This window comes from Mytilus edulis, chromosome 10, assembly GCF_963676685.1.
Source record: "Mytilus edulis chromosome 10, xbMytEdul2.2, whole genome shotgun sequence".
Lineage (NCBI taxonomy): Eukaryota > Metazoa > Mollusca > Bivalvia > Mytilida > Mytilidae > Mytilus > Mytilus edulis.
The window spans coordinates 55,149,576-55,163,722 of record NC_092353.1 but is presented as its reverse complement, the minus strand read 5'-3'; the positions used below and the strand labels follow the sequence as shown (position 1 = coordinate 55,163,722).

The following is a 14,147-nucleotide window of genomic DNA, read 5'->3' as shown; positions in this document are numbered from 1 at the left end:
TTGAACGATCAATGTATTTTAAAAATGGTTGGTACCCTCCCCTTTCTCTTGGGTTGAGAACCCCCTTTTCAAAATGGCTTGATGTGTCCCTGCCAAGTTGTCCCCTAAATATCCAATCTGTATCTTTGTCTGTTGAGCGTGTCTTATATCTAGACATATCTATCCCCAAGTATGTCTGATTATGAATGTTTCTTTTACTATTCTCGAGAAGAGGCTAAACCGTAGATATGAAATACAGTTATGATTACGGTACCTTTATTAAACTGATACGGGTAAGTAGTTTGAGTTATAATATTGCCTTTATCTTTAGTCTCTTCTCCGGAATCCAACGTTTGCCACAAAATGTCGCCCGTCTTATACCCGTCCATATTGACAACTAAACTGCATACAAGGAGCATGATGAATTGTGTTTTGTAATAAGAATGTACGAAAAAGTCAACTTTGACCTGCTGATCCATATTAGCACATGGATTTAACCGGAATATGCAAAAGAACAACTTTGGCATCTGTAAAATCTATTCACTTGTCAAAGTTTGAACAAAGATACCAAAGTAAGGTTAATTACTAAACGGGTTTCAAGTAAAAAAATCTTATAAATCATAGTTTGAAATTGTCAATAAATATGCTATCCGTTTTTTTTTCATTTAATAATCAATCTTAACAAATCTAGGGTTAAGCATCGGGTGTAAGTTAGTTATTCACATCGGGATCTACGGCCTGTCTGGATAAGAAACCCCTACGACCGACGGGGTTTCTTATCAAGACACACATATCCCTCGGTGTATAATTAATCCCTTTCATTAAGTTTGCATAAAAGTAAATATTTGACAACTGCCAGTTTTCGTGTTGGTTCTTCTTGTCAGTATTGCAAGGTCAAGAAGGCACTATTTTCTATCTCTTTTTGTGAATTTACTTTTGGTACAAATGAAGCTGATGTTTGTCTCTAATCAAGTTGGTTCTTTCTAAAATCTTCCCTTGGTTCCTTCTAAAAAGTTCTCTTGGTTGTGAAATTAGTTTATATAACATTATCCTTCGCATAATTTCCATAGAGCATCCTGGTAAACGCAGAATTTTCTAAATTCCATCTTATTTCTAAATATTCAGATAGCACGACATTACCATGTTGCTTAAATGCCCTGGAGAAAAGACCCCTATATAAACTTATTTACGACCACTTATGGCATATGAATTGGTGAAAAGCTATATACTCATCTGGACATCTCAGGTCTAGATTTGCTAAGGGGACTTTTTGTCTGGGCGAGGTATATACAATTACAACCAAGTCTTCAGAATTGGGATCTAAGGTTGGGAATCTCTTGCCTTTTTTCTGTACATAAAAGAATGCTTTATGAACTTCTCCCTTTTAAAGTCATAAGAAACGAGTGACTGGTGAAAACTAATGTTCATCCAATTCTTGAACCAATGCATGTATATATCATAAATTTAGTCCACTGAACACGATTTTATCATTTTTTACGCAAATATATCGTATAATCGTCAATTTTTTTTCTATCTGTCTGACTGTTATGATTTAACAAATAATGCTACTCATTAAATGCCGTGTTTTGAAGCCGAAGTTTACAGATTGTCACCTTATAGTAAATAAACAACAAAAAGCATGGATATTTAGCACGTGTTTAACATATACAATCAGGTGATTGTTTATTTTAATGACAGATTCATGCGTATTGCTATCACCAGATTTTTACGAGGAGGGTCACGCTTAGGTCACCATGCATACCAATGACGTATTGTTTGACCTAATATTACTACGCAGGCCTCAAGGGATTTTAAATTGAAAATAAAGGCAAAATTTTTGTGTCTTTTAAAGCACAAACAATATACAGAATTAATTCCAGGATAAAGACAATAACTGTTTAGTGTCTTTAAATATCAGCTGTTGTATTTGTACTCAGCTCGAAACAGTAGTAATAGCTTGCATTACACCTGTTTCTTAGCCTAGTACAAATACAGCTGATATTTAAACACTAAACAGTTATTGTCTACATCTCTTACTGTATTGGATGGATTGGAATGCACGAATTATATACAGGAACTATAAAATTTGAAATGTCCAGTTCCCAGGATTTTTTGAAGATTCACTATCCCTTATAGTGGGAGATATTATGGACATAATTGTGCAAATCGTGATACAAGCATGAAATTTGGTATAAAGGTTAACTAAATGATACTTATAAAAAATCCGCTGCTGGCCAGAAAAAAAAAATCATTTTTTCAAGATGGCAACCACACATTTTGAAAATGGCGTAATAACAAATTAGCCATTATTTGTTAATCCTTTGAAAGGTGTGTTATATGTAAAATCAATTGTTAAATTTGATAAAAAGAAAATGACAGTTCATAAATTACGACTAGACAATACATTAATGAAACTTTAGGTGACTTCCGGTTTCAAAATGTCGGCTAACGAGTCAAAAATTTCGATTTTGTTTTACTTTCAAGCAATTTTACAAGGGATTTTAATCCTTGAAAGGTGTGTCATGTATAATCCAATGTAAGATATGATAAAACGTTAAAACAGCTCCTTAGTACGACAAAACAACACATAAAAGAAAAAAAAATAGTGGTTTCCGGTTCCAAATTAGAGGCAAATACTTAAAAAATATTTTAATAATTTTCATCAACTTAAAAAGTAATAACACAAGCATGAAATACAAGCATGAAATTTGGTATACAGGTGGACTAAACGATAATTAAAAGAAATAAGTGTGCTGGCCATAAAAAATTTCCATTTTTTCAAGATGGCCACCGATCATTTTGCAAATGGCGTCATATCCAGAAGTAAATCTTTAAAAGTTGTGTTATAGGTATAATCCAATGTAAGGTTTTATTAAGCTTTAAATTGCAGTTCTTAAAGTACAAAAAACAACACATAAATGACAAAAAAGAGTGATTTCCGGTTTCAAAATGGCGCCAAAATTTTGGAAAACGTATTTTTTTTTATAATTTTCATCATTAAACTTAACAAGTGATATCACATTCTTTGTTAAGATTAAATGCCTAGTTTTGTTAGAAAGACAGGTTCGGTATCTTAAAATTATCGGACAGTAGCCAATAACAAAACTCGTACAAGAAAGGACAGAACGGTAGCATTTACAGTCACCAACACAATAGGATATTTCGCCTCCTCATTTCAAAAGTTTCCGACAGGAGGATGCAACTTTAACGGCAGCCGAAGAAGTCCTCGATTTGTTTCTTTCATCCAACCCCAGTGTTCATGAATTGGTACATAAAATAGGCTGAGCCCAAACTTATCCTCCTTGATACGCTGCTATTTGGATGTCCTCCGAAAAAAAAACTCTTGTAGGCGGAACTACATCACAATGCCGCTGCTTCCTTGGTAAAAATTTACATCGTGCCTCGTTAACAGCAAATAGTGATGTTGTTCTGTCATACATGATGCAAACAAATGCTTATTTTGTGTCCTTGTATGTGTCTTTATCAAGGATTTGTATAGTAAGAAGGATTGGAATCTCGTGGGCTTTTGCATAGACTGTAGTATAATATCTTCTGCGGCGCGAGATTTTGTGAGATTTCCCGTGATGCATCTGGAAAATGCTAAACTAGCTCTGATTAATGGCTGACATTTGCATCACCTAAACAAATAGCTGACATCGATATGTAAGTATCTACAATCTATATTTATCAAATATTATGCGTGAAATAAGAAGTTTAAAATGGTTCTGGTGTTATGAATAACTTTTACGATCGCAGTAAGAATACACGGCTCCATAGAATTAATTTGCATATTGACCGAAGTGACCTCACCCTATCCCGCCTATTGGGCGGTCCTATCATCATTTTCTATTTTTATACTCCTTCCTCAAAAAACGGAGATGAGTGATAAAATTTATATTTTCTGATAGATATATGATTTCTTCGTGTATTGAGTAAATTTTGTAGTGATTGATGCATTAGTTTTCCTATTTTTTTACGTTTCTTTGAGTTGATTACAACAAAAATGGCGTTCTGGAGCGAAAATGGGGGTGGCTTGGGAAAAATGAATAAAGTTCTTCAATTGGCCTAGATTAATGTTCAAACATGTTTACAAACGTAAAACATTGGTGATAAAGTGTATTGAAGAAAGCTCAAACCGCTAAATAACGGAATTGTGATACTTTTCTGTCTTTAAACATCAATGTGGTTCTCAGATGAATCGCAATTTACCAGGCCTAAATTGGGAGGGGATCCAGTTGTCATAATAATCTGATACTTCCTTCCTGTTTATACCGAAATGAAATCGTTAAACCATGTGTTTTGAAATAGTTTTACATCAATTTTAACTAGCCATGTTCCATAGAAAACTCCATAGATTTGACTTTGCCGATGTGGAAAGGGACAATGCATGGATGGTAATATTTTCAAATGTTCAGCCCAGTGTTTACCAGCATCATGGTATTTAGTCCTATAACATATGACTTCGCATTCTTATTCAATTTTTAACGTTTTTATACTGATATTTTCATTTTTTATTTTTTTTTAAGGGGTGGCACATTGATAGTAAAAAGAAAATATCAGAACAGCAAATAGAAATAGTGAATAATGCCCCCGAGGTCATATGTTATAGGACTACATGGTATTGTGAACGTACATTGTGTACAAATGAATGTACATTTTTACTGACATCAAAATAATAATACACCAACACAGCTCATCTACTTTAATGCCTTTAATGATGTATGGGTAGTGCTGTTTTGGTCTTCATTATAAATCACTGCCCCCCTTTTATTATGCATGTTATTATTATGGACTCCCTTCTTCTCTATCTGTTTATACCACATATCACATGCATTACAAATTTAAGTCCAATTAATTATTATGCCTGTTAATTATGGCATTTTGCTAGGCTAAATAATGTTTTCAAGCAACAACTTCAAATCCAACAATGCAATGAAAGATGTTTTCCTGCAACAGCGTCAAAGCAAATAATTAAAATAGCAAGACGTCATAATTTTTTTAAACCTGTGCATTACAAATGTACCCGAGCTTTATCTTTTCTAGACTGAACTGCTCTAAACTATACTTCAGTCAAGTCCAGTTAGAGTTTTATATATATAATATATAAAGGATATTCTGTTATCTAACATTTATTCCTTTTATTGTTATTTTTGATTTTTTGTTTGTTTGTGCGACATCTTTTGATCCTACACAGTGGCGGATCCAGAGGGGGGGTTCCGGGGGTTGGAACCCCCCCTTTTTTTTGGCCGATCAATGCATTTGAATGGGGACATATAGTTGGAACCCCCCCTTTATCCTGGGTTGGGAACCCCCCCTTTTTAAAATGTCTGGATCTGCCCCTGCTACAATATTGCAAAATATTTTATTTTAAAACAATAGAAACATTGCTACAAATATAAATTATTCCTGAATTTGCATAAACCCATAGAAATCTAACATAAATTTTGCAAATATAATTATTCGAGCAGAGATCTTGAGGTAGTATTGCTATTGTTAACGACATATTTGATATTAGAATTGTTTAAGCCATATGATATTGTATTATTATTGCCACATGTAACTATATTACACCTTTTTTTCAGTATTTTCCAAAATGCTCAAACTGGTGAATGTTAACAAGAAAAGTCTAGGCACAAGGATTCAAGTCCCCAAAAAAGTCTAAGCAGTTGTGTGCAAACAGCAGTTGGCCATTCATGCACTTATCATGTGGACTAACATATATACATGATATATATGGCATGCCTTCAAATAGAAATAGAAATACTAGTGTACAACTGAATTCCACTTTTGACCAGAACGTTCCTCTGAATATCATTTATGGAGGATATACCAACAATGTTTCATTGGATCATTAACATTTTATAATCTCTTCTACCTAAACTTGAAAGCTACGCTTTGTGTGTAGGGAACTTTGATAGTGACTTGATAGATGATCATGTAATACCTGGGTTTAATTGGATTATTTCTATATTTTAATATAAAAATAAATCATTGAACATCTTCTTTTAAATTCCATTACATGTCAGATTCATTTAATACTTCAAATCTGCTTGGTGTTGAGTGTATATTGACGATGTACATGTATGTGTAGTAAAATAAGCAAGGAGACATGGGATATGATTGAAATGAGACAACTATCCATTCAATATCAAATGAAGATTTTAAAAACTAGTAGTCTACATGTACAATGATTGAATCAATGAATGTATGTCAATCACCATCAACAAAACCCATGCAGCATAGCAGGTCGATAAATATTATCACATGAAACCAACGGCCCATACATAATACATGCACAAAAAATTGTTTTTATACCAAATTTGAAGTTAAGACATAAGAGTTAAGAGATGCGGGATGTGGTATGATTGCCAATGGAATGAGACCGCTCAGTTCACCAAAGAAACAAAATGATGTTGATGTAAGCAATTATTCAATCTATTGTTATTTCTTATCTTGATAGGCAAAAATTGTTTTACATGTATTATACAGTATATTCGTAATTATGAGCTATAAAATCAATACATGTACAAGGCAAAATTGTACAAAAAGTATCTTCTGTTAGACAATAACCATTTTATAGTTATCATGTACATCTTAACAAAGATATTTATTGTAAAAATAGTTTTTATACCAAATTTGAAGTTAAGACCTAAGAGTAAAGAGATGTGGTATGATTGTCAATCGAATGAGACAGCTCAGTTCACCAAAGTTCAAATGATGTTGAAGTACTGGTAAGCAATTATTCAATCTTTCCTTGATAGACAAAAGTCAGTGTTGTACATGCATATTAGTAACTGTGCGCTATAAAGTCAATACAAGGCAAAATTGTACAAAAAGTATCTTCTGTTAGACAAGAAACATTTTAGTTATGTTTACAAAGACATTTATTGATAAATATCTATAGACACTACAGTTTAGACCTACCAAGCATGAAAGTTACAAACAGAAAAGTATTACTTTTGTTTTAATACTTGATGTAAACTGCTGTTGCGCACCTCATATGAAAGTGTACCAATGTACAATCAGAAAAAGATAGTCTTCTTTGATATATGACAAGTCGCTCTTTTCAAGTTAATTTCTGTATTATACGTGAATAATACATAACCAGGAATAATTCCATGACTGATTATTTGAGAGGCCGTTATACATGTATGACATGTATGACAGAGTCTGAGAGCTGACACTATAAAGAGGGGGGGCAAGGGGGGTCCCAATAACAGCAAAACAGCAAATTGATTTGGCTCATAACAGATAACAAGGAATTAAAATGGACAAAAACAGATAACAGTAAATGAAATATTAAAATAATTCGGTCTTTGACAAATCAGTATTTCTTATTACGGATATAATCCTTTGTAATGCATTCCATTTTCTATGACTATGTTTTAAGTATTAATTTATGTATCTACTGTAGAATGTGTTTAAATTACTGCTCAATATATTATAATATTTTTTATACGCTCGTTTACGGAACGTATTATGGTATACTGTTGTCCGTCTGTTATCAACATGTCGGACATTAACTCGAAAACTCTTTAACCAATTTGCATTAAACTTTGGAAAATTGTTTAAATCTATTGACCTGAGCTCCCTGTTTTTTTGTGTTTTATTTTATAAATTTTAGATTTTAAGTTTCTAGGTAATGGGTTTTTATTCAATAAAATTGGTGTTTGTTTCAGTTTTCTGATAATATCTCAAAAATGCTTTCACCAAGCAAGGAATTTTGGTGAATTGTTTATATCTATTAACTTGAGGTCACTTTCAATTTTTATAAATTTTAGATTTTAAGTTTACAAGTTAACGGGTTTTATTAATTAAAAAGGGGGGATTTTCCAGTTTTCAGACATTAACACAAAAATGTTTTCAGCAGTTCTCATGAAACTTTGCTGAAATGTTTATATCTATTGTTGTAAACTCCATTTGATTTTTATTAAATTTAGATTTTATGTTATTGAGTTAGGGGATTTTATTCATTAGAAAAAGGTGATATTTTCTAGTTTTCAAAAATAACTCAAAAATGCTTTCATCAGTTCTCGTGAAACGTTGGTGTATTGTTTATATATATTGACTGAAGCTCCCTTTGTTGCTAATAAAAAAAATGACCTAAAAGAGTTTGAATATTCTGACTTTTTCTAAATGACCATTTAATGAGGTGTGTGAATTTTTCTTAATAAGACTATGAGGCAAAGTGGTATATAGGGTAGCAAAATCAAAAGCACCAATTATAAGCATGCAATTTATCAAGTACTTCGAACGAATTTTGACACTCCAAAAGCAATTTATTCCACTATTTTCAAAGGCCTTATTTGAACAATTTTTTATCAGCTGAGGTTTTTGATTGTACATTGTACCAAGTGTACTAGTAAGTAGAATACATAGTTTAGTATGTATACAATGGCTTGAAACGAAAGAAATCTTTGTTTGTAATGAGTTATGTGCAGCTTCGGACCCAAGTACATGATTGGAACTTTCATTGTACAATGCATTTGGTTCTGCTTTGAAAAAAATCACAGAGCTGAGTCTATGTACCATATTATATAAAAGGTTAACTGGTTGTTAGGACCTAGTCCTTAATTGAGATCCTTGTCAGATATTCCTGGCCATATGTTTTCCTTTTTGTCATATTAAGAATTGTTTTATTTAATATGTTCGTACGGGAAACAAAGAACATTATTCTCATACAAAAAATTAAGATAATTCTAAATACACATTCATAAAAAAAATGGAATTTATTACAAAGGATAATCATTAGATATACTTGAATTGGCCTGGACCTCACTTCTGTGATGGGTAAATGTTAATCGAATCCTTCTCTGAAACGGGACAAACATATTAGTAGTGGTAGACCCCAATGTCCAATGATCTTCAATTTATACCGAATATTGACTGTCAAAAAAAGTTGCTAACATTCCAATTTTCAATAACAGTTAACAGCAAATACATTATCACAATAACAGATAACAAAAAAACTAAAAGCCCAATAACAGCTAACAAAGAATAAGACAATAACAGCTAACAGCAAACTTATTTTCAAAATAACAGATAACAAAGAATTAAATTGCCCCATAACAGCATAACAGTTAAACCCCTTGCCCCCCCTCTATAAAATTGCCCTATCAAATTCATGCACAAATTGATGAAAGTGCTCTGATAAGAAATGAAAGTGCATTTAAAGGTGTAATGTTATTAGTACAATTAAAAATTTTTGCTTGCATTGATAATTTATAACACACTGGCTAACGTTCGTTTATGCCTATATATATGTTTATGATGATTGAAACCGGCTACAGTAACATGCAGAGGCAGTTTTATAGGGTTTACCAGTGGGCTCCCTCTTTAACAGTACTTGTTCCAAACTTATGATAATGACTAGCCACTATGTATATAAAACGCAATGCAGTAATTCGTCCTGAAATGTGTTGTCAGTTCTTTTTTGCCACAAAAAATGTTTTGCACCTGTTTCCCCGAGATTGAAAGAGTTTCCGAAGATGCAAATTCGCATATAACTATAATGACATAATTTACAAGAATAATATTTTTTTAAATTTCTTTGACAATTGACTGAAAATAAAAAATTACAGAAGTTAATATACAAACACATTGTCAACTGCCGTTATACACATTGCATTACAATGTCCATCAAATAAAACAGTTAAATTATGCTTTTTCGTCAATTGAAACTTGAGTGAAAATCAATAATTATTACGTTTAAGAATGAAAAATGTCCTTAACCATTACAACATTATTGTCTATACGTGACAAAAATAAGAACACAACTCGATGCATGTGTACAAAAAATCACGTTCCGATATCGTAAGTGACGAGTAGTAGTAGTAGTAATAGTGGCGAGTACCGAAGTCTCGCCGCGGAAGAGATTACGATAAACCGCGAGATTCCAATCCTTCTTACTATACAAATCCTTGTCTTTATACTTCAGCAAAGAAATAAGTACGTCCCTTACATGTTGAAATACTTCCCATGTCATTCAAACTTACCTAGTCCCTTAGTGTCATATGCACTGAATGTATGAATGAAAGGAAGAGTAGCTACACGAGGACCAAACGCATTTGATATATCACGTACAGGAAGCCATCAAAAGTCTTCATTCCTGCCAAAACCTATTCACAGTTTGTTCCACCATATTTTTGGAGTGCTGCAATTTTTAATACTTAGTCTACTACATCTGTGTCGGTGCTACCTTAAATTACCGTCCTACAACAATTTTCATAATCAGGCCGAACATGGACAAAAATTCGTATATCTGCTTCTCCATGCTTACAAGGGATAGATGGAAAGTATCCTTATTAGTCTCTACAGAAGCATTTCTGTCGGCAAGACACTTCGTTTCATTGTCATCTTCATAGAGAAAACTACTCCAAAACCCAACTTTTGTCTTCTCACATCTAGCCTTTCAATGATCCATTTAGTAAATCTAACACAATATCTACTCTTGATACTTATCGATGCAATATTTTATTTAAGGCCGTATAACACAATTGCAAAATCATCCAATATTGTTCCCTACAAGGTGGCCTGGAATTATCCATTGCTGCTCTATCAACGATAAATGCGTCAGAATTTGGATCTGCAAATTGCAAAATGTTTCAAGTTTATCCATTTGCACCGATTTAATACCACTGTTTAAAATGACATCCGAAGACAAAAACGGAGGAGCAGTTTGTCTTTATAGATTAAGAAATATTCCAAATCAATTTGTCCACTGCGACAAGAAATAAAAGTCTAGAAAAGATATCTAAGGTTCTCTAGCTTTGTTTTTTACAAAACCTTTACAGTTTTATTTTACCGACATAATAGGAAGTTGTTCTTTTTGATCTGTTTATAAGAAACCGGTTCTCCTTTGTTTTGTATTTGCTTCAAACAATCTACAAATTATTTGCCTTTGATCTTTTTAAAGAAATCCTTTTGTGTTCATTAAGTCGTTCATCTATTATAGAATGACTCAAACTACTAGATCTTGCAAATTCATCTGATAGTCTACTGACTTCTGGTCTAGCTATCATCAATACGTCTAAATGAGGGCTTCGGTTAAACCTTTGACAACACATCGCCCTTTACAATTGCATTATTCTGTTTTTGTCTGATCAATTGTGTTATAAGAAAAAATATGTTCTGGTCTTACGTACAATAAAATTATCATTTTCAAAATCAATTGCCACCTGTGAGTGACTTAAGAGAAGGAAAGCCATATCTCGGAGAAGGTCGGTCGCGATCGAGAATATGTTACACGATCAAGACCTAAATGAATACAGTATCATGCTTTATATGGACTGTTTGTACAAAATCTGACTCATGAAATGAGCATACTACCAAATTCACAAGAAGTTCTTATTTTATAATTTAACGCCAGGAATTGAACTGTGGTAGAGATGACTATATTTTCTTACGCCAGTCTATCAAATCATTGAACGTCACAGAGTCATGACATGATTATAATTTCTGTGTTTAGCTTTCTTAAGCCGATATATACCTTTCAAGCTAAAACACATAGAGTTATCTGATGCGCGTGTCTAGTCCTAGGTACATTTGAACATACATACAAGAATATGCCGTTCTATGTGTTGCAATACTGGTTTTAGTGAGGACACATGACACATGTGTCCATCTACCTTCACGTTATATATCACCCAGAATTTTATAACAAGTCATTTCAATGTGAAATCCACCTTACAATCCTCTGTACAAATCAGGCAATTCCCACTGAATATCCATTACCAAAAGTGGCTGATCTGCCGTTACTATCGATGTTTTTCTCGTTTTTACCACATTTTCCGTCTTATCCTTCAAATACCTGATTATTGCAACTGAATGGGCTTGTTTTTAAACAGTGGTTTCATAGATTTTACACTTACTTGCTTTTTAGAGTAATGACATGAACTACGATTTATACCAGTTTGCCCTGGTAGTGCATACAAATCACTCATTATATCTATAAATAGTTTGCGCATGCGCAAAATTGTTAAATCATATATGTCATAACCTTGAAAAATGTTATCAAACCAGATCATAATATCATTGAAAATCCCTAATGACTTATTTTATATTAAATAGTTGAAATATTTTAAAATGAATTTTGTAACATTTTCGCGCATGCGCAAACCCTGTATGTGTCAAATATTCATGTCTAGTGAATTATTCACATGTGAGGAAGGTAGCTACCAAACCTGACAGTAGTTTTTCACTAAAAGAAAGTAAACGAAAAGTTTTCCAGAAAAAATCAGTATTTTCAAACTGAAAAAAAACAGCCATTTTAGAAAACGGCGGTGGCCATCTTGAAAAAATGATTTTTTTTAATGGCCAGCAGTTGTTTTTTTAAAAGTATATAATAATGATGCTTTGTGGTAATTTTCATGCTTGTATCATCATTTGCACAATTCCCTCGATTTTGCCTGCTAATATCTTCCACTATATAATTATGAGCGGAAAATATGCGACAAAACCTGAATTGAACCTTAGACCTTGGGCAACATAAAAAGTATTCATATTTATTTTTAAATGTTTATTTTTGAGATAGAATATCAAAGCAATTTAGATAGTGTTATCATCATACACAATTAATATCTTACATAGTTTATAAATAATAAATATACAGTTCAATGATTCATTGAGATTAATTATATCAATTACTGAGAATGAAACAAAAAAATTGAAAAGAAAAAGAATTATTGAAGATAATTGGTAAAGATGTCATCATAACAAATGACTGAAAGAAAGAAGAAAAATAAAGAAATAAACACTTTTACAGGGTGGGTTATATCACAGTACATTTCATTGTCCAATCAAGGCTCTATATGCAAAAAAAATAAAATTAAGATCTAAAAACAGATTAACTTTGTCTCTTTTTGATTTATCATGAATATCTTAAATGGTTTACTTAAGTCAGATTGACATAAACAAGCATAGTGTCCATGGAAGGCACTTTCAAAGTGGGGTAACTATTTCTAGAGGCTAATTTACATTTCACTGTACTTGAGAGTTGATACTAAACCTTACATAGTGGAGATTTCAAAGTGCCTTTATATTTTCACGAAACAGCCCTTGAATATTTCTATACTTTACTTATTTTTGGCAATAGAATGAAAACATTTCTTGTAGGAGGAAGTTTTAACTAAATTTATCATGGGCAATGAAAGTAAACAAAAAATAAACCGCTTTATTTTAAAAAATACAGTAGATATCATTTTTACTATTTCATGAAGTCCCTACTAAACTTTCATACATATAATATCTGCAGAAGTAATCCAACACTGATTAGCCATGTGTTTGTATATACCCTCTACATCTATAAAACAGATCAATGTCAGATAAAAAAAAAAGAACTTCCAATTTTTGTAACTTTTATAACAATCTACCGAGTTTACATATAAATAAGAAACAAAAAGAAATTTGACATGCAATTCACACATCTTCTTCTACAAACAACACATTTGGTCTTTCATGCATGATCTAGCCACATAAAAATCTACTTTCACACAATTTTTCCACATACATTATCCCAATCAAGCAAACAACATGCTACCTTTGAATACACACACCAGCACTACATTTGCAAGGCAAGATTTTCATGATCCCTGGAGAAAACATATAAATTGGCATGAAAAAAATCGTTTTTTGTTTACACCAATTTTTGAGGAAAGAGGAAACATTGCCTTTTCATGAAATTCAATTTGTCTGTGTACATTTTTGTTAGAAAATGAATATTTTAATTTGTGGTTACTCTGTACCAAGGAAATACAAGAAATTTGGTTTTCAACAAATAATAAAAAATCAACAATAACTGAAATGTATCTGTGAAAAGTTTGAACTTATTAAATTAAAATAGATAATAAGTCATACTATCCAGGGTGTAAATCTCAAATTTATTCTTTTTTCAAAATTTAAATTAATAAAAAAAAACTTCCTACATTATCATGTTTATGATCTTTTAATATTTCAATAAATTTCACGTCAAGAGGGGTAAATCTTCACACACCTTAAAAAAAAATCACCAAGCAAATATAGCATCTATCAACTTCAAATTCCATACAAAATATTGTTGCTTCAAGCAATACAAAAAATCTTTCAAATCTCTTTTATAATACATCCTTTCAACTTCATTAATGATACATTCATGATTCTTATAAACTTATGTTTTTATCATGCTAAATAAC

At 32.1% G+C, this 14,147-nt stretch overlaps 1 long non-coding RNA gene across 1 annotated transcript; it reads left to right on the top strand.

Annotated features, from left to right (window-relative positions):
• The first annotated feature begins 3,927 nt into the window (after positions 1 to 3,927).
• On the top strand, positions 3,928 to 5,979 carry LOC139491508 (uncharacterized). The gene is made up of 2 exons (XR_011656564.1): positions 3,928 to 4,373; positions 5,562 to 5,979. It is a non-coding gene; the product is annotated as an uncharacterized lncRNA (long non-coding RNA).
• Positions 5,980 to 14,147: the final 8,168 nt, after the last annotated feature.